General features: G+C 51.1%; 1 long non-coding RNA gene across 1 annotated transcript in view; it reads right to left on the bottom strand.

Moving 5' to 3' along the window:
- Window positions 1-17,455, bottom strand: part of LOC144767634 (uncharacterized) — a 116,319-nt gene extending 98,864 nt beyond the window's left edge. The window contains exon 1 of the long non-coding RNA XR_013598289.1: window positions 17,349-17,455. This is a non-coding gene — a long non-coding RNA (uncharacterized LOC144767634). The remainder of the gene's footprint in view (window positions 1-17,348) is intronic.
- Between the last annotated feature and the right edge of the window lie 7,438 nt (window positions 17,456-24,893).

Raw genomic sequence — 24,893 nt, 5'->3', positions numbered from 1 at the left:
CAGTTATCCCATGAAATGTATTAATGTAGTGATTAATTGATCACCCTGATTTTGGTCTTAGATAAAATTAATTGATTGGAATCAAGAACTTACTGGTTTGGACTCCGTCATTGCGTGTGCATTTATTGTCTCAGTGGTTGTGTGTGCTGTGTAGTCACTTAACACCTGAGCTTTCGGGTGCCTACCTGCTCGTGCCAGGCTACCCCCGGTTCCTACAATAGCGAAACAACAGGCCACCGTTTTCGTAACCTGAGCCTTCATAGTGAGGTTATTGTCAAATATAACGCCCAGGTTACGAATAGTTTTAACTGGCTGAACAGCGGTTGATGTGTCAGTAGGCCAGAAGTTACTGGGCAAGGCTGGAGGAACCCTGTCCGCTGAGCAGTAAATCACCTCGATCTTACCCGCATTAAATTGCAGCGAGTTTTCCTTCAACCAACACGCCGTGTCACGCAGGCAGTTATGAAACACTTCCTCTGATGTCGACTGATCTCCCTCAAAGTAGAGAATCAGCAGCGTGTCATCAGCATAATTTACGATATTAATAGTATGTTCTTTGATGACCGCAATCAGGGGTTTCATATAGATATTAGATAAAATCCTCCCTTTGAAAATGATTTCATCTTCAAAAAAAACTTGAAGATCAATCTTGTGACCCTCATATGAAACAGGGGAGCGATCAGGAGGTTGAACAGTCCTGTCTCCCCAAGTCTCATAGAACAATTTTTATGTCAACATTGTAATTCTAGCGCCCGAATCAACAAGAAGATTAAGAGATTTATCTCCAATACCAATCTCTACAATAGGATCGACACACTCCGGTTCATGAATTTTAGAGATAAAATCTTGGCTATCTGTAATAGCTGAGATAACCTCTGAATCAGATTCATGATATGATTCCAGTACACAAGCTACAGTTCTTCTAAGATATTTCTTTTTCAAACACACTTTTTCAAAATGCCCAGTTTTTTTGCAATAATTACAAACTGCATTGGCAGCAGGACACCTTCCACCTTTTTGATGAGGCGATTACTACATCGATAAGACAGGTTTTTTGAATTTTGGAACTCTGGTCTAGAAGATGCATTCGCTTTAAAAGCACTAGAATTCTTTTGAGCACATGTTTTTGACAGACCTTGTTGAGGTGCAGGATGCTTCATCTTATTGTTTTCAGAAACTAGTTTAACAGAGTCAACAGGCTTAACTTCTAGTTCTTTTAGCGAAACCCGTGTAGTCTCAATGCTCTTCACAATTTTGATCGTTTCTTCCAAGGAAGGATTGGATAAGGACAACACATTTTTTTGAATTTGTTTATCTCTGCAGTGACACACAAACTGATCTCTAATTAGTTGGTCCGTGAACGTATCAAACTAACAGACAGAAGCTAACCTCCATTAACTGGAAATGTAGGAATCAACATCCTCCTGATCAGATTGTTGTCTCTTGAGGAACTTGTGACGAAGAACCATCAAACTAGGTTGCTTATCGAATCTAGTTTTAAGTTTCATGATGGTATCACCGGAGACATCAATAACATCTTCAGGAGAATGGTTAATATCAGGAAGATGTTTAAAGATCGATCTTCCCTCAAAACCTAAAGAATGAAGCAGGAGAAATTTCTTACGTTCACTACTAAATCTAGAAGCTCCAATTGCACCGAGGTAGGTCTGAAAAGCATCAAACCATAACTCCCACTTAACAGGAGGTTCCCCAGGGGATTCCAAAAAAAGAAGGTGGAGGTGTAACAGACTGTATGGTGGAGGGAAAAAAAATAGGAAGGAAGTTTAGAAGAAAAAGAAAGAGAAAATGTTAAAAAAAATAGTTATAGAATAGAATAGAGAATATAAATGTGCACAAGTTAACAGTGAAAAATACTGGAATAACACAAAAATAAAATTGACGTGCCAATCGTCGTGATTGGCTGACAAGGAGAAACTACTTTTTGAAAGCGACACCAATAATAGATGAAAAAACATCTAACAGTTATCCTGATGACACATTGATACACTTCAGCGTGAAGAGATGAAAACGTAGGCACGCAGAAATAATTTTGATACACAAGTGCTGAGTGTATCAGCGTGGAACGATGTAAGTAGTAATGCAAACACGCAGAGCTGGGCGTGTCAGCACAGTGAACGGTAAGAGATATGTGATACACAAGTGCTGAGTGTATCAGCGTAAAATTATCCCAGGATAAATGTAAACACGCAGAGCTGAGCGTGTCAGCGCAGTAATTGATTCAAATGAACCACCATATATACTTGGCTTGAGTAACAGGTGCTGTGTAGCACGATCGTCTCCACAAATTGTAGAGATTACGCAGTGACAGTGAATTGAATCTTGTTAGATTTATTGTCAATAAAGCTACACAGCAAAAAGGATGAAGGCAGCATCAGCGTCTATCTCCAACCGCCTCCGGCAGCCTTTTGAAAAGAACAGAACCTAACTTCTAAACAGCTAGGCAACACTAGAACATTCCAAGTGAAGTCACCAAATTTAGAAAAGAGAACACCTCACAGCTGCAGCGCACTAAAAATAGAGAAAGGATATAACAGAATGGCAAAGCATTTTGCTTGTTTTACAACAGACCACACGGTTTGCATTCTTCAGTCTAGCAAGAGCACTTCTTCTGTCAGAAGTGCTCTTCATAATCCCTAAACCCCTCTGGTGGAGACACCATCAAGGTCTTACATTTAACACTCCCTAAAGTGAAATTAGATTAAGGTGAAAAATGTCTCTTTTTCCGAATAGGTTTATTTGGGAATTTTTTGAGAAGATATCAAACACGAATTACTGAAAGAATTCCAAGTCCACTTGGGGGTGGTGGGTGGTGGGAGGTGGGGTCATTTGAACAATGACCCTAACAATAATTCCTAAGTGCAAATAGTCATTTTATTAATTTCTTTTGCTAAAACTTCCTCATCTAAATTCAACAGTAAGGACGTCCTTAATGAAACCAAAAATAGGAGGCGCTCGGCTAGTGTACTAACCAGAGGTCAGTGTACTGCCTGAAGTAGCGGGAGCATGGAGTACCAGTGAGAGAATGATGGTAGTTACTCTTGCGCCACATACCACAGACATCAAGAAAGAGGTCTCTGCAGAGTCCAAGCCCACCACACATCACTCATCCATACAAGTTTCAAAGCTACTCGCAACATGGCCCCATGTTATGTGCCTGCCCTGATGACATGACACGCTCCTTACCAGAAAGATAACCTCCCCTTACAAGTTGTATTCAGCACTGCATTCTTCTTTTACTTACTTCTTTTACTCCTTACTCCTCCAGGATAGGTCTCACCTCCCCTGCAGCCCACATGCCTCACCTCCTCGGCACCATACACAGGCCTCGTCTCTTCTGTACAGCCCTGGAAAGGCCTCACCTCTTCTGCCCCACCTAGGACAGGAATCACCTCCTCTACATCCCTGGACAGGCCTCTCGTCCTCTTTACCCAGCTGGAAAGGCCTCACCTCTTCTGCATCCCCTGAATAACCCTTACCTCCTCTGTAACCCCTGGACAGCCCCCACCTTCTCTGCACCCCATTGGACAACCTTCACCTCCTCTGCACGCTGGACAGGCCTCACCTCCTCCACAACCTCTCGGAGAGGTCTCATCTCCTCCCCACTCCCCAGACTGACCACACCTCATTTGTAATTCCCCGGACAGGCCAAACCTCCTCCATAACACACTGGACAGGCCTCCCCTCCTCTGTACCCTCCCCAGCCAGGCCTCACTTCTGCATCGCCATGGACAGGCCTCACCTCCTCTGCATCCTCCTGCCCTCGGACAGGCCTCAACTCCTCTGCAACCCCATGGACAGGTCTTACCTCTTCTGCAGCCTCCCTGGACTGGCCTCACCTCTTTTGCACTCCCCTGGACAGGCCTCACTGCCTCACTGCTTCTGTACCTCCCTGAACTGGCTTAATCTGCAGAGATTGGTTAACATCATTCCTGGGAAACAGAAGACAATCAGTAATACTCGGAAACTATACTTTAATAGAGAAGCAGCTGCGCTCAGGTGTGCCTCAGGGCTATTTTGAGCCCCACACTTTTTAATATATACATGGTGCCCCTGCTAGATCTAATATCCTCTTTTGACATTGAGACTGAGTCTTACGCTGATGATACACAGCTCATCCTTACCCTGGATAAAGAATCCACAGCAGCTGAAGACAATTTCCAACAATGTCTCTTGGCTGTCATCGAATAGATGACGACCAACCACCTTAAATGTAACAGCCAGAAGACGGAGATTCTGCTGCCGGGAAATTGTAATATCTTTTCACCCAAAATGTGGTGGCCACAGACGCAGCTGACCCCCCAATACTGTGGACACTGCAAAGAATCTAGGAGTCCGATTTGATACCTCCCTCACTTTTCATCGTCAGGCCCTGTCGGCAGCAGGAACTTGTTTTCATTGGATAAAAACTATGAAACAATTCTGTGACCTCCTCCCTGCCATAGCTCTCAAGTCTGTGGCAGTGGCTATGATTCTATCACGACTAGATTACTGCAACAGTCTCTATGCAGGTATAAAGAAGAATACTCTTAAAAAGCTGCAGACCGTACAAAGCTGCATCTGAGGCACTCCTAATCCTCCACTGGCTACCCATACACAAGAGAATTCTCTTTAAAATCCTTGTGAGAACATTCAGAGCTGTAAACAAAGAGGTCACAAATACCTTAGGACCAGATGAAAAGGACCATTTGAAGTCCACTGGAGGAAAATCTATGGCTGTACAAGGGGCAAAAGCCTGGAACTTTTTGCCCACCCGGTTGAGACTTACACAGACGGAGTCCATCTTTAAGAAAAAAATGAAAACTTGGATTTTCACAGTACCAGATAGTCTGGCCATATCTCTCATCTGACCACGGCGACATAAGAGACCACACTCCCTTGACACCTAGTCTACCCGCTCTCAGCGCCAAGATGCTCCATTGGAGTGAAAGCCAGTGCTTTATAAATGTCAATGGCTGCTTCAGACAAGTGGAGGGGGGCGGTACCCGCTGCCACACAAACCCTCGGCAGCAGACACTGCTGCAACTTGGATTAACAAGCATTTGCAATGCAATAGGTCTCGCATTAGGAAAGTGTGAAGTTTTGGTATTGTAGATAATATGTTTCTTTATTTATGTTTTTTTATACACAAAATATAGGAATTAATAGTTTTGTATTTTACAATGCCAATATTTTTAATTTTTCAAATGTGACACCTTTAGCAATTGTAATACAATATGTGTTGTTTGTATGTGACTTGTATGTATTGATATTACAAATAACAATGGCTTTTATTTAAATATATGAATTCAATTTTGAAATAAAAAGTTATTGTAATGTATTATGGTATTTGCTAAAACTTATGTAAATAACTTGGTGGATTTGTATTTGGAGGGTGGAGTTTGATTGTGGTTTTATTTTTTGAGTTTGTTATTTGATGTTGGATTTGGAGGGCGGATTTGGAGGGTGGAGTTAGAGGGTGGAGTTAAGGGTGGATTTGGAGGGTGGATTTGGTGGGTGGAGTTAGAGGGTGGAGTTAGAGGGTGGAGTTAGAGGGTGGAGTTGGAGGGTGAAGTTGGAGGGTGGATTTGGAGGGTGGATTTGGAGGGTTGATTTAGAGGGTGGAGTTAGAGGGTGGAGTTAGAGGGTGGAGTTGGAGGGTGGAGTTGGAGGGTGGATTTGGAGGGTGGAGTTGGAGGGTGGAGTTGGAGGGTGGATTTGGAGGGTGGAGTTGGAAGGTGGATTTGGAGGGTGGATTTGGAGGGTGGATTTAGAGTGTGGATTTAGTGGCTCGAATTGGAGGGTGTATTTGGAGGGTGGAGTTGTAGGGTGGATTTGGAAGGTGGATTTGGATTTGTAGGGTGCAGTTGGAGGGTGGATTTGGAGTTGGAGGGTGGAGTTGGATTTTGAGGGTGGAGTTGGAGGGTGGAGTTGGAGGGTGGAGTTGGAGGCTGGAGTTGTAGTTGGAGGGTGGAGTTAGAGGGTGGAGTTAGAGGGTGGATTTGGAGGGTGGAGTTGGAGGGTGGTGTTGGAGGGTGGATTTGGAGGGTGGATTTGGAGGGTGGAGTTGGAGGGTGGAGTGCTGAGTGTTGCTATTGTCTGTAGCTAGCACCTGAAAAAACACATCTAATTTCTTTATTTACAGTTTCTTAAATAGCGCTACACAGCTCTGAAAGGAATTAGTGCGCTTTAATCATTGTGAAAAATAAAAGGGGAAATGTACATTTACTGTCACCATAAGTTTTACATTTTAAATTAGCAATGAGGGAGACTGGATCAGCAAGAGAAGCATAGAGGGTATGAGATAATGGAGGGGGAGATGCGGGTCTGTGGTTAAATTGCGGACTCTCCTTCCAGGAGTTATAGTTGTAAACCTGACGCTTCCACACCACAATACTGTGTGATCCTGGGCTAACTGGTTTATTTCAGCGTGCCACAGTTTCCATATACATTTATTAGCGCTTATAAAAAGCTAGATGCGTGCATGAAGAGGTAATAATAAACAACTTAACTATTACTGTATCAAAAAGCAATGAAAGGCAGAAAGCCTGCATACTGAGACAATGTGCTGCTGTTGAGCAGCCTTCCAGCGCGGTCCAGCTCTCAGAGCCGAGAGTAGAAATGGGACTTTGAAGAGCAAAAAAAGCAGCAGTAATGCAAGGTATGCGTTTTGCTGCAGAGCCCAGCCCTGGCAGAAGTAAAAGAATGCAAAGCAACGCAAAAACGTTTTTTATTAATTGACCAGTTTGTGTTCCTTGTTGATTGTATTGCTTGCAAAAGAAGCTTTTAGGGGCGGGAGAGCGGATCCCTTTGAAGCACGGCCTCGCGGCCATGAAAGAAGTGTGAACAGCAGGGATGTAATTAGGAGGGGGGAGGAGAAGTGGAAAAGTGAGGCGGAGCACGCTGGGGAAGCAACAGATGGCTTTGATGTGGACGCGCGAGGCATGCGGATGGAAAGCGCGTGCAGCAGGGCGCGGATCGAAGTGAAGCTGCTGGTGGCAATGATGCGAGGCAGGCGGATGGAAGCGTGTGCACGGACACTGCACTCGTCGAAATCCGCCGCCTGGTTTAGCTTTCCTGATCCAACCTTATAATTCTCCCCTATCCATTCCTTGCGGAATGGGATAGGCGAGACCTAAAAAGGAATGTCCACCGGAAGTCTGCCTGTACCATGGTGAAAGGTGCAGACAGAAGTGGGCACAACTGATTAGTTTCCAAGTTAGACCTTTTCAAAATCCTTGTAATGTTCAAAGTCCCGGTGAGCGCTGCTGAGAAGCGGAATATGTTTAAGTTGGTTCAATCTCAGTCTCCAGTTGCTCCAGAGGCCTCTAGCCTTTGCTCTGCTGGGTCATGTTGGCAGCGCCTCGTGCAATGCTTGTTTGTTGTGAGGTACCCTCCTTCTTAGGGTGCAGGTATGACCTTTGCCCTCCAGAGAGGCTTGCCCGCACATGTGTCATGTGCCTCTGTCCTTTCAAAACAAGTTACATGTATGTTTACATGTAAATGTAAATGTGGGTGTACTTGTAAAGCGCACTGCGACTCCATGGAGTATCCTGGCGCTGAAAACCGCTGGGGAACCCGTCCTGGTTATCCCTGTGAGATGGTCCCTTTTTGGGTATCTCCAAGGTGAAACCAGGCATCCCTGGCGTCTGTGGGGGGCCGTTGTAGAGATGAGGCAAGCTTATAGTCACCTCAGGGCCACCAGATAACCCCCCGCCCCAGCACATTCCCCAAACGCGCAAAATAATACACAGACATAGTATTAGTTTGGGAAAAAATTGCTGCAGGTTTTATTACATACAACATATGTAATGATGGTGGGTAACATTACGGGCGATCCAGGGCAGGCTGCATTCTCGCCACCTGCCCGCCTGTTGAGCCAAACAGCACAGTGGCGAACCACCCAACTGCTGTACAATAAAATATAACTACAGACACACCCCATGCGGGGCGTGACTAGGCAAACCCCCGGTTGCACAGGCCCACAACCGCCCGAAGGACTACTGGGGCGCCGACACGAATTCCTGCACCTCCCCTGAGGTTACAGGTTAGGCTCTGGCACCCCTATGTGCCCGCTGAAGTACATCGTTCGTTTGCACCTCTCTTCTTCCGGATCGCCCAGTAATTCCGCTTAACTCCTCCTGCAACGATAAAGAACACATTAAAAACCTCCACAAATCCCCACATCCAGGCACTCTGGGTTAGAGGAAAGGGAGGGGAAAAAGAGTGTCCTGTCTGTTCGCGACGGCGTCCGGGCGGCAAAGAGGCCCTCCCAAGAGGTGCAGGGACCTAAGTACCCTGGGAGGCCCCTCCCCGCTGCCCCGGACGTGAATATCTCTCAGCCACCTCCTCCAGCCAGTAAGGAGGAGACTGAACATCCGGTTCTGTTTGTGGGGCGGGACAGCCCTCAGTGACTAATGGCCCGCCCTCTCAATGGCCACTGCGTAGCCTCGGGCAAGCGCATAGTCACCTCAGGGCCACCAGATAACCCCCCGCCCCAGCACATTCCCCAAACGCGCAAAATAATACACAGACATAGTATTAGTTTGGGAAAAAATTGCTGCAGGTTTTATTACATACAACATATGTAATGATGGTGGGTAACATTACGGGCGATCCTGGGCAGGCTGCATTCTCGCCACCTGCCCGCCTGTTGAGCCAAACAGCACAGTGGCGAACCACCCAACTGCTGTACAATAAAATATAACTACAGACACACCCCATGCGGGGCGTGACTAGGCAAACCCCCGGTTGCACAGGCCCACAACCGCCCGAAGGACTACTGGGGCGCCGACACGAATTCCTGCACCTCCCCTGAGGTTACAGGTTAGGCTCTGGCACCCCTATGTGCCCGCTGAAGTACATCGTTCGTTTGCACCTCTCTTCTTCCGGATCGCCCAGTAATTCCGCCACAGCCTGTGCGGTGGTACCCGCTGCCGCACAGGCCCCCCCACCCTTGCTACCTGAATTACCTGCAACCTTTGCTCAAGAGTGCTTCCTTCAAATCCAGCAGAAAAAGGTCTAAGCCCACAGGCGTGAGGTGAACACCATCCTCCTCAAAATAACCTTTAACTTTGTCCTGAAGCATTTCATGTCTGATAAAGCCCAGACCTCTGCGCTGGGTGAACTTTTTCATGGCAGCGTTGATCCTCCTCCTAGACCTCTCTATTGCCTCGCAAGACAAAGCACCCCGCCAAGATCTCCTGGGGACAATTTCAGACCATCAGACCTCACTATCCCGCAAGAGGCCACTGATGATTCCCAAGTCGGTCTTCATTTTTTGTAGAAGAGTGGACCTCCCCAAGTACGTAATGTCATTGCCTCCCAGGTGGATAATCAAGTGGAGGGGGGGAGGACCACCCCGTGCGAGGGCCTCCCTAAGTCGGAAGAGGAGGCTATGCCAGCGCATGCCCGGGAAACCCAACCACACACAATCAATACTTGAGAAGGAGCTGGTCCACTGTCTGACCTCTGCCCAACGTGCCAATCTGTCGACCATGGAATGCCCAATGACCCACACTCGAGAACCTGTCAAGGAAAGACGCAATATGTTCAAGGGTCTTTATTGAGGAAATCACAAGAAAACAGAGAATGCCACAAACACAGCAAACAAAACCAAAGTATACATTCTTATGTAGAAATCAAGGCCAAATGTCACAAGAACAACAAAGAATGCCACAAAACACAGCAAACGAAACCAACGTATACATTCTTTTACAGGAATCAAGGCCTAATGTACCGTTTAAAGCAAGACGATTCCCAGCGCCCCACAGACTGAACCTGAACTGGTTGCATACCTGCGCGAAACGCTGAAGTAGCCGCCCCTATGCGGAAAGAATGGCTCGAGAACTTCTTCCCTTGTACTAGCAAACCAGCCCTGTCCAGGCAGGCGAGCATGATTTTGTCCATCTGGTACTTAGTCAAGGGGGTACGGTCAGCATGGACAAGTAGGTACCCAGGCCCCTCAGGGCGCAAGGCCAGGAAGGCCCGGAGAACGGATAACGGGCAGCAACCAGGGTCCCCCAGGGGAGCAAGTCTGATAACAGTACCCCTACCAGCCTGATCAGTCTTGGACCGCCTGAGCGTAATGGACAACCCATCCCCAAAAGCAATATCCCCCACTCCCAACGCGTCTCCTGAGACATCGGACTTAGAGCGGGCCACCAGCTCGCAGCTCCGGAAGGCCCCGAAGAAAGCTAGGCTAAAGGCCGCCGCAAACAAGGCTGCCTCATACTGGGAGTGAACAACAGCACGCAACACTTTTAACATAGCCTGTAATGACGGAAAATCAATTGGGGACCTGTCATCAAGGGCCCTTGGATCCTCTCAAGCCCAACCTTTCAGAGAGGCCCTCAACGCAAAGGATTTTGCTGGATCGCTCCTCCCACACAACCTAGCTTCATGGCTGATGGCCGCCAGGTGGCCGCAAACCCAGGAGTGTGACTTATTCTGTTTCCTAGCCCACACAACGAATGCCTGAACTCTCCCCTCTAGCGCCAAAGTTTGCAAGCCTAAGTCAGAGATGACCTTGCGAAAGGTAGCGCGTTGGCTCGCATAGCGTTTCCTTGTACCCAGCGCTAACGATTTCTCTCCTAATTCTCTCAGTTCCTGCTCCACTCCAAGATGTGCCAGAGCCAAGGTGCAAAGGGGGTCATCTCCTCTCTCGCCTGGGGGCATGCCGCCCGAAAACGGTCCAGCTGCGACATTAGAGACCCCCGCAATGTGTCTAGCTCTAAACTCGACATTGCAACGCAAGCACCTGCTAGCCAGTTCCCGGAGAAAAGACAGCACTAACGGACAATTGGCAGAAAGACCATTGATTGCCTGAACAACAGCCATGTTGTCTGACCAGAACAAAACTTTCCTGTTAGACAGGGTATTAGGCCAAAGATGTAAAGAAATCACGATGGGAAAGAGTTCCAGGACAGTGATGTTAGCAGTAATACCACGCCTGCGCCAAGCATTGGGCCATCCCTGCGCGCACCAGAACTCACCCAGAATGGCACCGAATCCCTCGCTACCTGAAGCATCCGTGTACATGTTCAACTCAGGGCTCTCCACCCACGGGGACCTCCATATCACAGTACCATTAAAATCAGAGAGAAAATCATCCCACATTAGCAGATCTTTTTTGAGCGCCGAGGTCAATCTGACAAAGTGATGCTGTCTGTGGACCCTGGCAGTGGCCCTGGCGAGTCGCCTTGCAAAAACTCTCCCCACCGGGATGACCCTGGCCGCAAAGTTCAGCTTGCCTAGAAGACTCTGGATGACCCCCAGGGGTGCCTTATCCCTACCTAACAAGTCATGGATATCATTCTTCAGCCCCGCTACCTTGTCTGCAGGGAGACGGGACACTCCCTCCACTGTGTCGAGCTCAATCCCCAAAAAGGTCAGTACTTGAGCAGGGCCCTCAGTTTTACCTGGCGCCAAGGGAACCCCTAAGCGGCTAGCTAGGTCAATGAAGCAGTCTAGGCCCTCCTGACACTCCTGCGTGCCTTCCCTCCCAATGAAAAGGAAGTCATCCAGGTAGTGAGACACTGCTGACACTTTGTATTCCTCCGTGAGAGCCCACTGGAGGAAGGAGCTGAAGGCTTCGAAGAAGGCACACGAGACAGCGCAGCCCATTGGCATGCACCTGTCAAAGTAAAACTCCCCTCTCCACTTGAAACCCAGCAAGTGCTGACTGTCTGGGTGTACAGGTAACAAGCGGAAAGCCGCCTCGATATCCGCCTTCGCAAGCCAAGCCCCCTCCCCCGCTCTCCTCACTAAATCAATGGCCATATCAAGTGAACAGTAGGAGACAGAGCAAGCCTCTTCAGGTAGCCAGGAATTAACAGAATCCCCCTCAGGAAAAGACAAATTATGAATCAGCCTGAAAGCCCCAGGTTCCTTCTTGGGGACTACGCCCAGGGGGGACACAACAAAGTCAGGAAGGGGGGGGGAAGGAAAGGGGCCCGCCACCCTCCCCAAGGCCACCTCCTTGATAATCTTTTTGTCAACAACCTCAGGGAGCTCCCTGACAGATTTTTGGTTCTCAGCATCCCTGCTGACACGAGGACCCTGATATGGAATTAGGAAACCCTCCAGGAAACCCGAAGACAGGACCTCTCTATCCTTAGCATTAGGGTAAGCTCGCAGGAGGGGCAACAGGCTGGCAATGATGACTGGAGACGGGCCTTTGGAGGGCGAGACAAGAGAAGTACTCCCTGCTAGAGCAGAAGGGATGGGGTGCAAAGCCAAGCAATGGGAGGGCGCAGCTGAGAGGACATTGGGCTCAGGAGTGGGGGTGGCGTCATTATTTATCCTTATTGGCGGCGCTGGCAGGAGCGGACCGCTTCTCGCAGGAAGACTCTGGGTGGGAACCACCGCATTTGTTGCACGCATGGGAAAATCTGCATGCTTTGCCCCAGGTGCAACTACCTGCGTTGAACAATCTGCAAGTGTGCGAGACATTTTTCTTGGCATATTGTCTGTTGAAAGTCCCCCCCCCCACGCCCCCCTCGAAAGGACTGCCTAAAATTACTTTTCTTCTGAGAGAACTTCTCATTGTCAGACTTCTTAGATTGAACAGCACTATCTGCACCACCTTCAGTTTTACCTTTACCCATATATACGAGCCATGACCTAACTTCAATCTGGTCCCACCCAAGATCAGGACAGACAGACATTTTCTTGCGGAATTCACAATCATAAGAGTACCACCCCATCCCTGCAGATGCTTCCGCTTCATTCGTTATGATGCTATTGTACTGAAATAGACCTTGCGCCTGCTCGGGGAAGCGCTCTGTAATCACTGCAGCCAAAATGGCAAAAGCCTGTCGCCAGTTTTTTATCGTTTTTTCTGGCCATGACTGAAAACGGGCTTTCTTCACCTCATCCTTGGAACCCATTCTAGTCACATCCGCCCCCTGCGCCCCCAGCATTAGCAGTGAAAAAATGTCTATGAACTCTCTCCGCCATATACTCTCCTTAGCTACCTGTGGAACCAGCCAGGCTAAGGAACATGTTCCTGACAGAATGGGTGCCATGGTCATCAGAACTGACGGCGCGGGCAATGCTACCCCCAGCGCCAAGGAGGAAGCAGGGGTACCGGGTGCCCCAAGAGGGGGGGCGGCGGAGGAAACAGCCGGTGTCAGGGCAAGTGCCACTGCGGGCAAAAGGGCATCGTGGGACTCACTTGGGGCCACCGGCATCACTTGGGGAGGGAGCACCGTGGACACAATGATTGGCGGCGTGCTGTCAAGCCGGGAAATCCCCCCGGCCAGAGGACTGACCGTGTCCCCACCCTGAACTGCAGGCCCACCCCACACCCTTGCCACGTCTGCCTCCCCAGCGGGAAGGGATGGCACCACCACTGATGGGGCCACAATCTGTGAATGCATCGGATTTGGGGACTGCACAGGGGGAATGCACAAACCCGCTCTGATTTCAGACATGAATGAGGCCAGCGAGTCCGAGAGCTTACCCAAATCTTCCCGGGTAGCAAACTCCACATTAGGCGCCACCGGGCGAGGCGGTGACGGGGGGCATACCCGGGACGCCGCCGGGGGGGATGCCGGGGCGTGCACAATGACATTCCTGACAGGGTCCACCGCCCTAGTCTTACTGGGGGGTTCTGCGGGAAAGTCCTTCACTGTCGGTTTCTTAATGCGCTTAGGCCTCCCCGTGGCCAAGTCCTCAGCCACCTCTATTTCAGTTATCCGTGGGGCGGGGGGCGGCCCGTGGGTTGACAGGGCGTTGGGCAGCAAGAGGTCACTGGCCCACGCCACCCCGTTCGCTTTTATTAAATCCAACAAAACTTTCATCTGAGGGTCCTGGGAAGGTCCTAGACCCGAGTCATCAACCTGGGACGTCTGTGTGAACAGCGATGGGGACCCCTGACTTTCCATGGTGTTTGCGAGTGTATCCTGAAAAGAGAGATAACCATGAGCCACCATGTTCCACATTTTGTCCAAAAACCCGCATGCCCCGCCCAAGGACCGATCCCACCCCCCCTACCCCAGAAAAGCTTCCCCCACCAGGACTAAGGAGAAACCGTGGGAGGCAGAAATGAACGGTCGGGTCAGATGGGGAACGAGAACAGAATGTCGCTGATATCTAGGTACCACCTTCGTACCGGCCCACCATGCAAGGTACATACCTCTCCTGTACTTCCTAAGAGAACGCACGAGGTCCGAGCGGGGTATGCCCCGGGGTCTGCTTCTGTGGCTGCGAGCACTGTGTAAAATAAAAGAGAATGAAACACTGGACCTTACACATTGTACCGGCCGTAGCCGGGAACCAACAGCCCATCAGCACCACCATTCTCACTGCGAGACCACTTCCAACCCCTCATGAGCCCCCCCCGTCGGCCTGCTCACTAGCTTTAAATCATATCGCGACATCTCTTTGTCGTACATACCTTGCACCAGTAATGTGAACCTCTATCGACGCGAGAGGGGGGGGGGGGGGGGGTCTAGGGTGCGTTAGGCAAATGCGACCGAATCTGAAAAATAAAGACAACAATGTCACCAGACGCCCACAACATCTACATTGCAGGCCCCCACTCCAAAGGGAGTAGCGATACTATTGCTGTGCTCCCTTGACCGGGGGGGGGGGGGGGTGAGGTGACACCATACCTCCCCTTGGAGGCAAAATGAGGTGTTGCCCCGACCTGAACTCAATTAATTAGCCCCTGCAATAGGTGAGGCAGGGGAGGCCACTTACCCGGCTACCCCAGCCGAGGGGGCCTGAAAGTGGGTGAGGCAAAGCAGGCGACTACCACGCTACCAAAGGCGGGGAGGGCCTTTGCCTGAAACATGGCGGCCGGGCTGTAGATCAAAGGCCCGGTAATAATTACCCATGTGGATCACAGCGCACCCCGCTGCATTAACGCTCACAAGGCCGCAGGGGCAGTATCTATAACATGGCGGCAGGGCCGTACATAAATACACATTTAAATCTACGCAATACACATTAGTCCCCAGCGCGCACTTGCTGCGCTGACGAGCGCCGGAGCAGGCAGCCACCCGACCGCCGCGCAGCCCCAGCGGCGGCACCAGCAGCCGCCCGCCACACAGACCATGTGGTCGGTTACTCAGTCGAGCAAGCGTTACTGTACAGGAGGCATTTTAGGAGTACACCCGCATGGCGGGAACAGTCGTTAATGGGGCGCTCGACATGGAACTGCTCAAAATTCAATTAATGCCACAGATAAGAAACAACAACGCTCAATAATGAATAGAAACTTGCACTGATTAGAAGGACAGTGCGCGCCAGCCATGGTCCCGTAAGCGTGCCACTACCTGACCCCCCCGTACACAATGGCCGCTGATGACTTCGAACCCGAGGGGGGGGGGGGCGGTAGGAACCGCGGTGTGTACGGGCAGCAGGGCCAGCGGAGCAGGGCACCCTACACTACCGCCGCCCGCCTCACAGACCATGTGGTCGGTTACACAGTCAAGCATGCGTGACTGTACAGGAGGCCTTTTAGGCGTACACACGCATGGCGGGAACAGTCGGTTATGGGACGCTCGCCATGGAACTGTTCTCAACATTCAATTAATGCCACAGATAAGAACAACAACACTCTGCTCAATAATGCACACAAATAGAAAACTTGCACTGATTAGAAGGACAGTGCGCGCCAGCCATGGTCCCGTAAGCGTGCCACCACCCGACCCCCCCCCGTACAAAATGGCCGCTGATGACTTCGAACCCGGGGGGGGGGGGGGCAGAAGGGACCACGGAGTGTGCGGGCAGCAGAGCCAGCAGAGCAGGGCACACTACACTACCAGGGCGAGGGGGGATGCAACCCGTAGTGTGAACGACCACTCCAGCGCCTCCACCCGCAGATTGGACCCCACCCCCCCCACCACACGAGGCTAGGGCGGACACAAGGCATAGTATGCAAGTCCCGCAAGCCGCGGCGGGTCCGACATCGAGGAGGCAAGCCCGCACGCGGAGACCACCGGGGAGACCGACGGACCCCCCCCCCCACAGCAGCCCACGCATCATGGGCTGCCTCGCCCGGCTTGAAGGAGCAGGCGGCGGGGAAAGGGGGGGAGGGGGGGTGCGGGTAGGGCCGTTCCGCACTCAGAGACCACCGGGGAACAGGACACAGGACATCCCCCCCCCACAGCAGCCCACCGTAGTGGGCCGCCTCGCCAGGCTCACGACTCGGGTGAGGGAGCAGGCGGAGGGGAAGGGGGGGGGAGAATGGGCCGGGCACGGCCTCGCTCACCTCAGAGAGTGAAAAAGAGTGTCCTGTCTGTTCGCGACGGCGTCCGGGCGGCAAAGAGGCCCTCCCAAGAGGTGCAGGGACCTAAGTACCCTGGGAGGCCCCTCCCCGCTGCCCCGGACGTGAATATGTATCAGCCACCTCCTCCAGCCAGTAAGGAGGAGACTGAACATCCGGTTCTGTTTGTGGGGCGGGACAGTGCTCAGTGACTAATGGCCCGCCCTCTCAATGGCCACTGCGTAGCCTCGGGCAAGCTAATGCCCAGAGTTGCCGAGTGTGTTCCCTGGTTAGAGTAGGCACCGAGGCGAGAATTATCGAGTCCGTTTTGACCCTGGTCCACGACCCTGCCGCGTCGGGAATTGAACCCTGGTCCCGGGCCGTTCTCTGCTTACGGGTCTGCCGCCTCTAACCAGTGAGCCACACCTCTCCACATGATTACATGTATGTTTACATGTATGTGTTCAGACAATTCGTGAACTTTTCCTCCCTTGGCTCTTAATCCGTCCAGATGTTCGTGTGAGGTTTGGTCAAAGCCTTTTGTGCAAACTTCAGAAACCACCAAGCCCCCCCCTCCCCCCCCCCCCTTCTGATGACAGCGCTCCGGGCCCCCCAGGCTCTTAGGTTTTTAATGTTTTTTTTATTCTTGTTCAATCTAAAGGTGGATAAAAAAAACAGAAAGGCTACTTGCTTCAGAAGAAAAAAACATGTGATTTTGTATTTGATTAATGTATATTTCAAACACTGCCCACTCTAGTATGCACTGAAATACAAGAACAGAAAACGCATCATTCATTTCACTCTAGAGTTTTGCGAGTTTTCAGTTGGACTATCCCCCTCCTCATGTCTGAACTAAAAAGTGCGTTATTAAAAGTAGCAGCAGCCCCCCCCCCCGCCCCCTTACACTTTAAAGCATCGACGGCGCAGACCCTCTCCCGTGAGTGTGATGGATTTAAAGTCACACGTGCACAGCGTGTGTCTCGTATGTTCATGCTTTGTTATTTTGTCTGAACAGCTCCCCCCCCCCCCCCAGGCCAGAGGGAGCCTCGCCTGGCACGGTCACACCCAGTCCAATATACCCACGTCATTTCCGGCCCTTCATCCTCAGACCTGTGTTGTTCCTCATTTTACTCACATACACGAGGCCTTGTGATGTCCTCCGCCTTTCATAGATCCGGGGCTCTATCAGCAGATCTCCGTCCCCCCCATCATTCACTCCACGCTGCAACGCCTCGAGGTGCCATCGACATCTCCCTCCTTGAGGCTGAAGGTCAGAGCCAGCCCTGCTGTCAGACCCACGTCGTCGCAGCAGGTGCTCCGCCCACCCTCCGAGGGAAGTGACACTTCTGCCTTCCTTCCTCTGCTTCAAACATAAGAGCCCCGGCCTCACTCACGGAAAGTGTGTTTCAGGTCTTTAAATAAACCTTGGAATGCACGAAGGATCGATCATGACTTGAACCTCGAAGCATGTCTTAACCAGTAAAGCAGTAAAGTAGATTTGGAAACCTTTTAAAAAGTGAAGTGATTGTTTATAGATTGTCGAGTTTGGTCGGTGTGAAGTCTTGAGAGCAGTTGAATGTGCAGATGAGTAAGTGTTTGGATGAACAGATGTGTGAGTGAGAGGATAGATGAGTAATGAATGGGTGCATAACTGCACGTGCATATGGATGAATGAGTCATTCCATAGAGGGGCGAGTGGATGGGTGGCTAGGTGAGTGGATGCATGGTTGAATGAGTCATTGCATAGAGGGGCGAGTGCATGGGTGCTGAGTGTAACGAAGTCAGCAGTCCAGTAGCTGGGGTGGGCGGAGCTAGGTGGGAGAGGGGACAGGACAGGAAAGGGCAGTTAGAGTAGGGACCGGTTGGGGAGAGGACGTGGATAATAAAGAGCAGAGTTATCAATAAGTCTTGTGTCCTTGTGTGATTGCCAGGACACTACAACTGGCGACGAGGGTGGGATATGGCAGTTCGCCATCCCAAGAACCCCAACTGAGCAGTGTCCGGTCCCTGGGCGTCGCGCCGACCGAGTTGTGGTCGTGACACGCGAGCCCGCCGAAAATCGCCGTCACGAGGACCAGAGAAGAAGGTCTACACGTCGCGATCAGTAAATTCCATGAAAACCCCGGCGCAGCTGAACAAAGTGCTGCTCGAATACCAGGGAGGAATTTGAAATCGAGCGCTGTTCGCGCCAAGGAAAGACTGCAGGTGCCCACGTGAGTACGGGCTGAAGCGAGGTTCGAGGAAGCTGAGCAAGGGATCAGGAGCTCACCCCGACCCTGCTGCGCTGCTGAAATAAATGCTGGGGACTGGCTGAGCGCTGTGAGAAGAAGCGCCGTCCCGGAAAGGAAAGACTGTGCCGCAGTGTTGAAAACCTCACCCCCGATGCGTGGGAATTCGCATCTGTGTCCGGCGATCGCGTCGGAGTGAATTCCGTGAGCCTACCTGGTGGTAGTGAAGAAATAAACCCAGCGGGAAGGCGTGGGACTGAAATGAAGACTGGGGTGAGTCCCTGTGAAGAGCTGTGAAGCTTGCATGGTGAGGAGAGCTGCATGTGGCTAAGTCTCGTGAGAGTTGGGCGGCCATCTTTGAGTCAGGCAACTTCTGGGACATCCTCCCTGGGCAAAATAGAGGCGGCCATTTTGAAGTCAGGCATCAAGAAAAGAAAACAAGCATTGGCCATCGGAAAAAAATAAATAAAAAAAAAAGTAAGAGAAAACAAGCACTGACGAAGGAACAAACACCAGAAAACAAACAAGCATTGATAACCACAAGAGACAAATAAGCATTGCTATCCACAAGAGAACAAACCTTGGAAGCGCACGCCGGTCGCTGACGCAAGAAGCGGGCGCCAAAGCCCATTTGCCAAGATGTCTAACCCTCCCGCGCAGAAAGATGTCAAGGGAGGCACCCACCTGCGAGCCCCTGAGCCATTGTCAGTCACAACAGGAAGCAGCATGGGCATAAAGTGGCAAGAGTGGCTAGAGGACTTTGAGGACTACATTGAAGGGTCCAAAATAGAACCGGACAAAGACAAGATAATAGCCCTCCGAAATCTAGGGGGCCGTGAGATAAGCAAGATCGTACGTGAGATCCCAGCCAACGACGGTGACACCTATGACAAAGTAAGAACTGTTCTAAATAACCGTTTTCTGCATAAGAGAAACGTCGACTACGCGGACGATACCCAGCTGGTAGTCTCTCTCACGCGGGCCGGAGACCCTGTGGGTACAGTGGACCTGCTCGAATGTCTGAGCAAGATTGATCGATGGATGACCATGTCTTGTCTCAAACTCAATGGAGACAAGACAGAGGTCATGATGCTGGGACATCTAGCACCATCCACGATCAATCACATCTGGCCGGCTTGCTTGGGTACCCCCCCAGTCCCCAGGGATGCCATCAAGAGCCTGGGAGTCTGGTTGGACAAGTCCCTGACGTTTAACCATCAGGCCGTTGTACTATCTGCCACCTGTTTTGGCCTGATTAGAATGCTGAAGAAGATTCTTCCATTACTCCCGTTTGAGGCCAGACAAATTGTGGTCCAGGGACTAATACTGGCCAGGTTGGATTTTGGAAATGCGCTTTACCTTGGTACCCCTGACTCCACATTGAAAAAGCTGCAGGTAATTCAGAACTGTGCCGCCCGAACTTTGCTCCAGCTCCCCCGTAGGACCTCTGTGAAGGCAGGATTGAAAAAATTACACTGGCTTCCCGTGAAAGACAGGGTCAGCTTCAAATCTCTCTGTGTTGCCCATCAATCTTTTTGGGAAACTGGGCCACTAATTAGTCGCACCTTAATCACCCCCTATCTTCCCAATAGACAACTTCGATCTACTAATGCCTTACTGGCAGTAGTGCCAAAGGTTAAGAGATCCAGAGCAGGAGGTCGCTCTTTCTCCTTGAACGCGGCCAAGTTGTGGAACAGCCTACCTTATCATCTTAGGTCCAACTCAGACCTTACTTCTTTCAGGAAAAATTTAAAAACTTTCCTGTTTAACAAATAAGTTGCTTCTCCTGTACTTGGCCCTATGGGCAACACCTGTTAGTTTTCAGCGCTGGGACGCCTCCGGGCAGCTATTCTGCGCTTTATAAAACCTATTTTCATTTCATTTCATTTCATTTCATTTCATTTCATTTCATTCATTTCAGAGACACAAGTTCCACCAGCAGCACCAGGGAAAGGAAGAACCACTGAGTTCCTTCATACATCGACTGCGGCGGCAGTCCCAACATTGTGACTTTACTAACTTCTCGCCGGATGCAGCCATCAAATCTCAAATAATCACTGGGTGTCACTCGGAGTCGCTGAGACGGCGACTGCTGAGAAAACCTCAGGAACTAGCAGAAATCGAAGAAAATTCCCGACTGTACGACCAGGCTGAAGAAAACGCGGCGGAAATTGAAACAGGACCCAGTACCAGCCGTGAACACGTCAACCGTGTCACTGAGAGACGGCAGGGACGACAGGATCGGCGCGACAGTGAAAGACGTCACCCGCGAGACAGATCGCGGCGCTCCAAGTACTCGCCCAGGCGACGCCCGGACTACAGGAGGAAAGTACCCGAAGGGAGAGATCGACGGCCTGAACGCACACGACGTTGTTTCAGGTGTGGGTACGACTACCCTCACATCGACTCCTGCCCCGCCATGGGCCAGCGGTGCAGAAAATGTGGACGGTCCAACCACTTTGAGGCCATGTGTGGGGATTACCACAAAGAAAAACGCAATGATGGTGACAGACAGTATGGGTCACAGCGGCCCTCACGACCAGAGGCCAAGCGTCATCACATCAGGGCAGTTCAAGAAGATCCTCCTAGATCTCCCACGTCCTCACACTCCAGTCATGACTCTCGGCGCTCCCGATGGGACCGTCGTTCTCCATCGAGGGACTCAAGATCGTCATCATCCAGGCATTCATCCTACACCACCGAATATGTCAACTTTGCTGACCATGATCAGTTCAAACGCTATCCACGCCTCAACATCAAAGTGGGCAACCATGCCGCCAAGTTCATGATGGACAGCGGAGCATCGCTCAACTACATATCAGTTGCCGAACATGACCGCATGGACCCCAAACCACGTCTGCATTTCGCGCCCGTCCGCGTCTACACCTGGATGGCGAAGAAACCTCTCCAATGTTTGGGCGAGTTTGAAACCACCCTCACGCATGACAAGCTCTCCATCCCAGCAGTGATCCATGTAATCAAGGGACCTGAGGCTGACTGTCTGCTGAGTCTCCCCACAGCGGAACGTCTTCAGCTGGTGCACATCCTCTTCAATATTCATGACATCTCGGACTGCGCTGGGAAATTCCCTTCCCTCTTCCGAGGTCTGGGGAAACTGAAGGGTCGTCAAATCCACCTGCATATCAACGAGCAAATCAAACCAGTGGCTCAGCATCCGCGAAGAGTGCCATTTCACCTACAATCCGCGGTTGAAAGTGAACTGCAGGAACTTCTGGACGCCGACATCATTGAGCGCACTGCGGGCCCCACTCCATGGGTGTCCCCGGTGGTCATCGTCCCCAAGAAAGGTTCCCAAAACAAAGTCCGTCTCTGTGTGGACATGCGTCTGCCGAATACAGCTATTGAGAGGGAGAGACACCCAGGCCCACTCCTGAGCGACATGATCACGGCCCTCAACGGGGCGACTGTGTTCTCCAAACTGGACCTGAACAAGGGCTACCACCAGCTCGAGCTAGACGACAGCTCTCGCCCCATCACGACGTTTGCCACGCATCTTGGCCTCTTTCGCTACAAACGTCTCAGTTTTGGCGTCTCGTCGGCCGCCGAGATCTTCCAGGAGGCCATTCGTCTTGTCATCCACCACATCCCTAACGCCCTTAATTACAGTGATGACATCTTGGTCTATGGTTCGGACACGCAAGAGCACGACACCGCCCTTGATCGTGTCTGCCTCGCTCTGATGGAAGCTGGGTTAACCCTTAACAAGGACAAATGTGAATTTCATCAGTCGACACTGAAATTTTTCGGACACATCTTCTCAGCGAGTGGCATGAGACCGGACCCGGACAAAATCGCCACGCTTAACAACACCAAGAGTCCGACAGACGTCAACGACCTGCGTTCCTTTCTTGGGATGGCCAGCTACTGCGCCCGCTACATTCGTGACTACGCCACCGTAAGTCACCCACTGAGGCTCCTCACGAAAGCTGGCGCCCAATTTGTGTGGACCCCGGAGTGTGAGCGTGCCTTCAAGGACATCAAACATGCCGTGGAATCAGCCAAATGCCTCTCCTATTTCAATCCCAAGAGAAAAACGGAAATCACCGTGGATGCAAGCCCCGTGGGCTTAGGGGCCATCCTGGCACAGTACGATCATGAGTCGGATCAGAGGAGGATCATCGTCTATGCAAGTCGGAGCCTGACAGACCCTGAGAAACGGTACTCCCAACCAGAGAAGGAGAGCCTGGCCGTCGTGTGGGCGTGCGAACATTTCCACATCTTTATTTACGGGAAACATTTCACTCTCATTACCGACCATCAAGCACTCGTCACGATCTATGGAAATCCCAAGTGCAAGATGCCCCCCAGGATCGAGAGATGGGGCTTGCGACTGCAAGAATACACGTTCTCGATCATTCACAAACCGGGGAAGGATGAAAATCCAGCTGATTATATGTCTCGCCACCCCCGAGACTCAACAGAGACCGCGCCCTCCATTGCGGAAGAATACATCCATTTTGTGGCCACTCATGCTCGTCCACCAGCCATTCCTATGCACGCCATTCGGGAAGCGACCAACCAAGACAGCATCCTACAAACAGTAATAATGCGTACCCGAACCAACAGATGGAGATACCACCCGCAGGAAGAAGAGGAAAGCCCTGCCGTCAAGAAAGAACTCCAAGCCTTCCGGCATGTCTCCGACGAACTCTCTGTAACCGGTGACGACCTCCTCCTCAGAGATCACAGACTAGTCATACCAGCGACACTGAGACAAGGAGTAATCGACTTGGCCCACGAAGGCCATCGAGGAGTCGTCTCCACCAAACGAGCACTGCGAGAACGTGTCTGGTTCCCAGCCCTCGACCAGATGGTTGAGGACACATTGAAAGACTGCCACCCATGTCAACTGACCAGCCACAGTAACCCACCTGCACCCCTACAGATGACACCATTGCCTGATGGGGTATGGCAAGAAGTCGCCATGGACTTTTATGGCCCCCTGCAGTCCGGGAAGTATGTAGTTGTCATCCTGGATGAATATTCCAGATTTCCAGTGGCCCAGTTCATATCATCCACCAGTGCCGCCTGCACCCTCAAGGTGCTTGAAGAAGTCTTCGCGACTTGGGGCGTCCCCAGGGTCATCAAGACGGACAACGGGCCCCCATTCAACAGTCATGAGTTCAGCGACTTCGCGAAACACATGGACTTTCAACATCGCAAAGTCACGCCACTCTGGCCTCAGGCCAACGGTACCGTGGAAAGATTCATGTCCACCATTAAGAGAACATTCCAGCAAGCCACGGCCGAAAAGAAAGATCTTCAGTCAGCACTGAACGAGGTCCTTAGTGCCTACAGGACCACTCCACACTCTACGACGGGCCAATGCCCTGCGACTCTCATGCTTGGGAGGACAATGAGGAATCGGATCCCCACATGGGACGGAGCCTTGAAAAAACCTCCGTCGGATCAACGACACAGAGACATGGCCATAACAGATTGACACCGCAAGGACAAGATGAAGGAGTATGCGGACCGCAAGAGAAGGGCCCGGTCCCCCTCCCTGAGAGAAGGCGATCGAGTTGTCGTCAAGCAGGAACAACGCCAAAATACTGATTGTCGTTTCAAAGATGAGCCCCTAACAGTTACCCAACAAAAGGGCACCATGGTGACTGCAGAATCAGAGACACGAAGAGTCACCCGCAACGCTTCTCATTTCAAGAAATGCTCTCCCGAAGTTCATGACAGTACACCTGTGGTCCCCACAACCGAAGGCAGGGAGAACCCTGAGACTGTTAAACCCAACACCGGACCTTCACCTATAGAAGAGCCCTCACCTGAAGAGGTCGTGTCCACACCCGCAAGACCCCGCCGTCACGTGCGGCCTCCCAAGAGACTGATTGCAGAGATGGACTAATCTCTATTTCTTTCATTTGTTACCTTATTAAGAAAGGGGGAGATGTAACGAAGTCAGCAGTCCAGTAGCTGGGGTGGGCGGAGCTAGGTGGGAGAGGGGAAGAGGAGGGGACAGGACAGGAAAGGGCAGTTAAAATAGGGACCGGTTGGGGAGAGGACGTGGATAATAAAGAGCAGAGTTATCAATAAGTCTTGTGTCCTTGTGTGATTGCCAGGACACTACACTGAGGTGAGTGGATGCATGGTTGAATGAGTCATTGCATAGATGGGCGAGTGCATGGGTGCTGAGGTGAGTGGATGCATGGTTGAATGAGTCATTGCATAGAGGGGCGAGTGCATGGGTGCTGAGGTGAGTGGATGCATGGTTGAATGAGTCATTGCATAGATGGGCGAGTGCATGGGTGGTGAGGTGAGTGGATGCATGGTTGAATGAGTCATTGCATAGAGGGGCGAGTGCATGGGTGCTGAGGTGAGTGGATACATGCTTGAATGAGTCATTGCATAGAGGGCGAGTGCATGGGTGGTTCGGTGAGTGGATGCATGCTTGAATGAGTCATTGCATAATGGGCTAGTGC

The sequence above is a fragment of the Lissotriton helveticus genome, chromosome 1_1, assembly GCF_964261635.1.
Source record: "Lissotriton helveticus chromosome 1_1, aLisHel1.1, whole genome shotgun sequence".
Classification (NCBI taxonomy): Eukaryota; Metazoa; Chordata; class Amphibia; order Caudata; family Salamandridae; genus Lissotriton; species Lissotriton helveticus.
The sequence above is the reverse complement of the archived record's forward strand: the minus strand, read 5'-3'. Positions and strand labels throughout refer to the sequence as shown.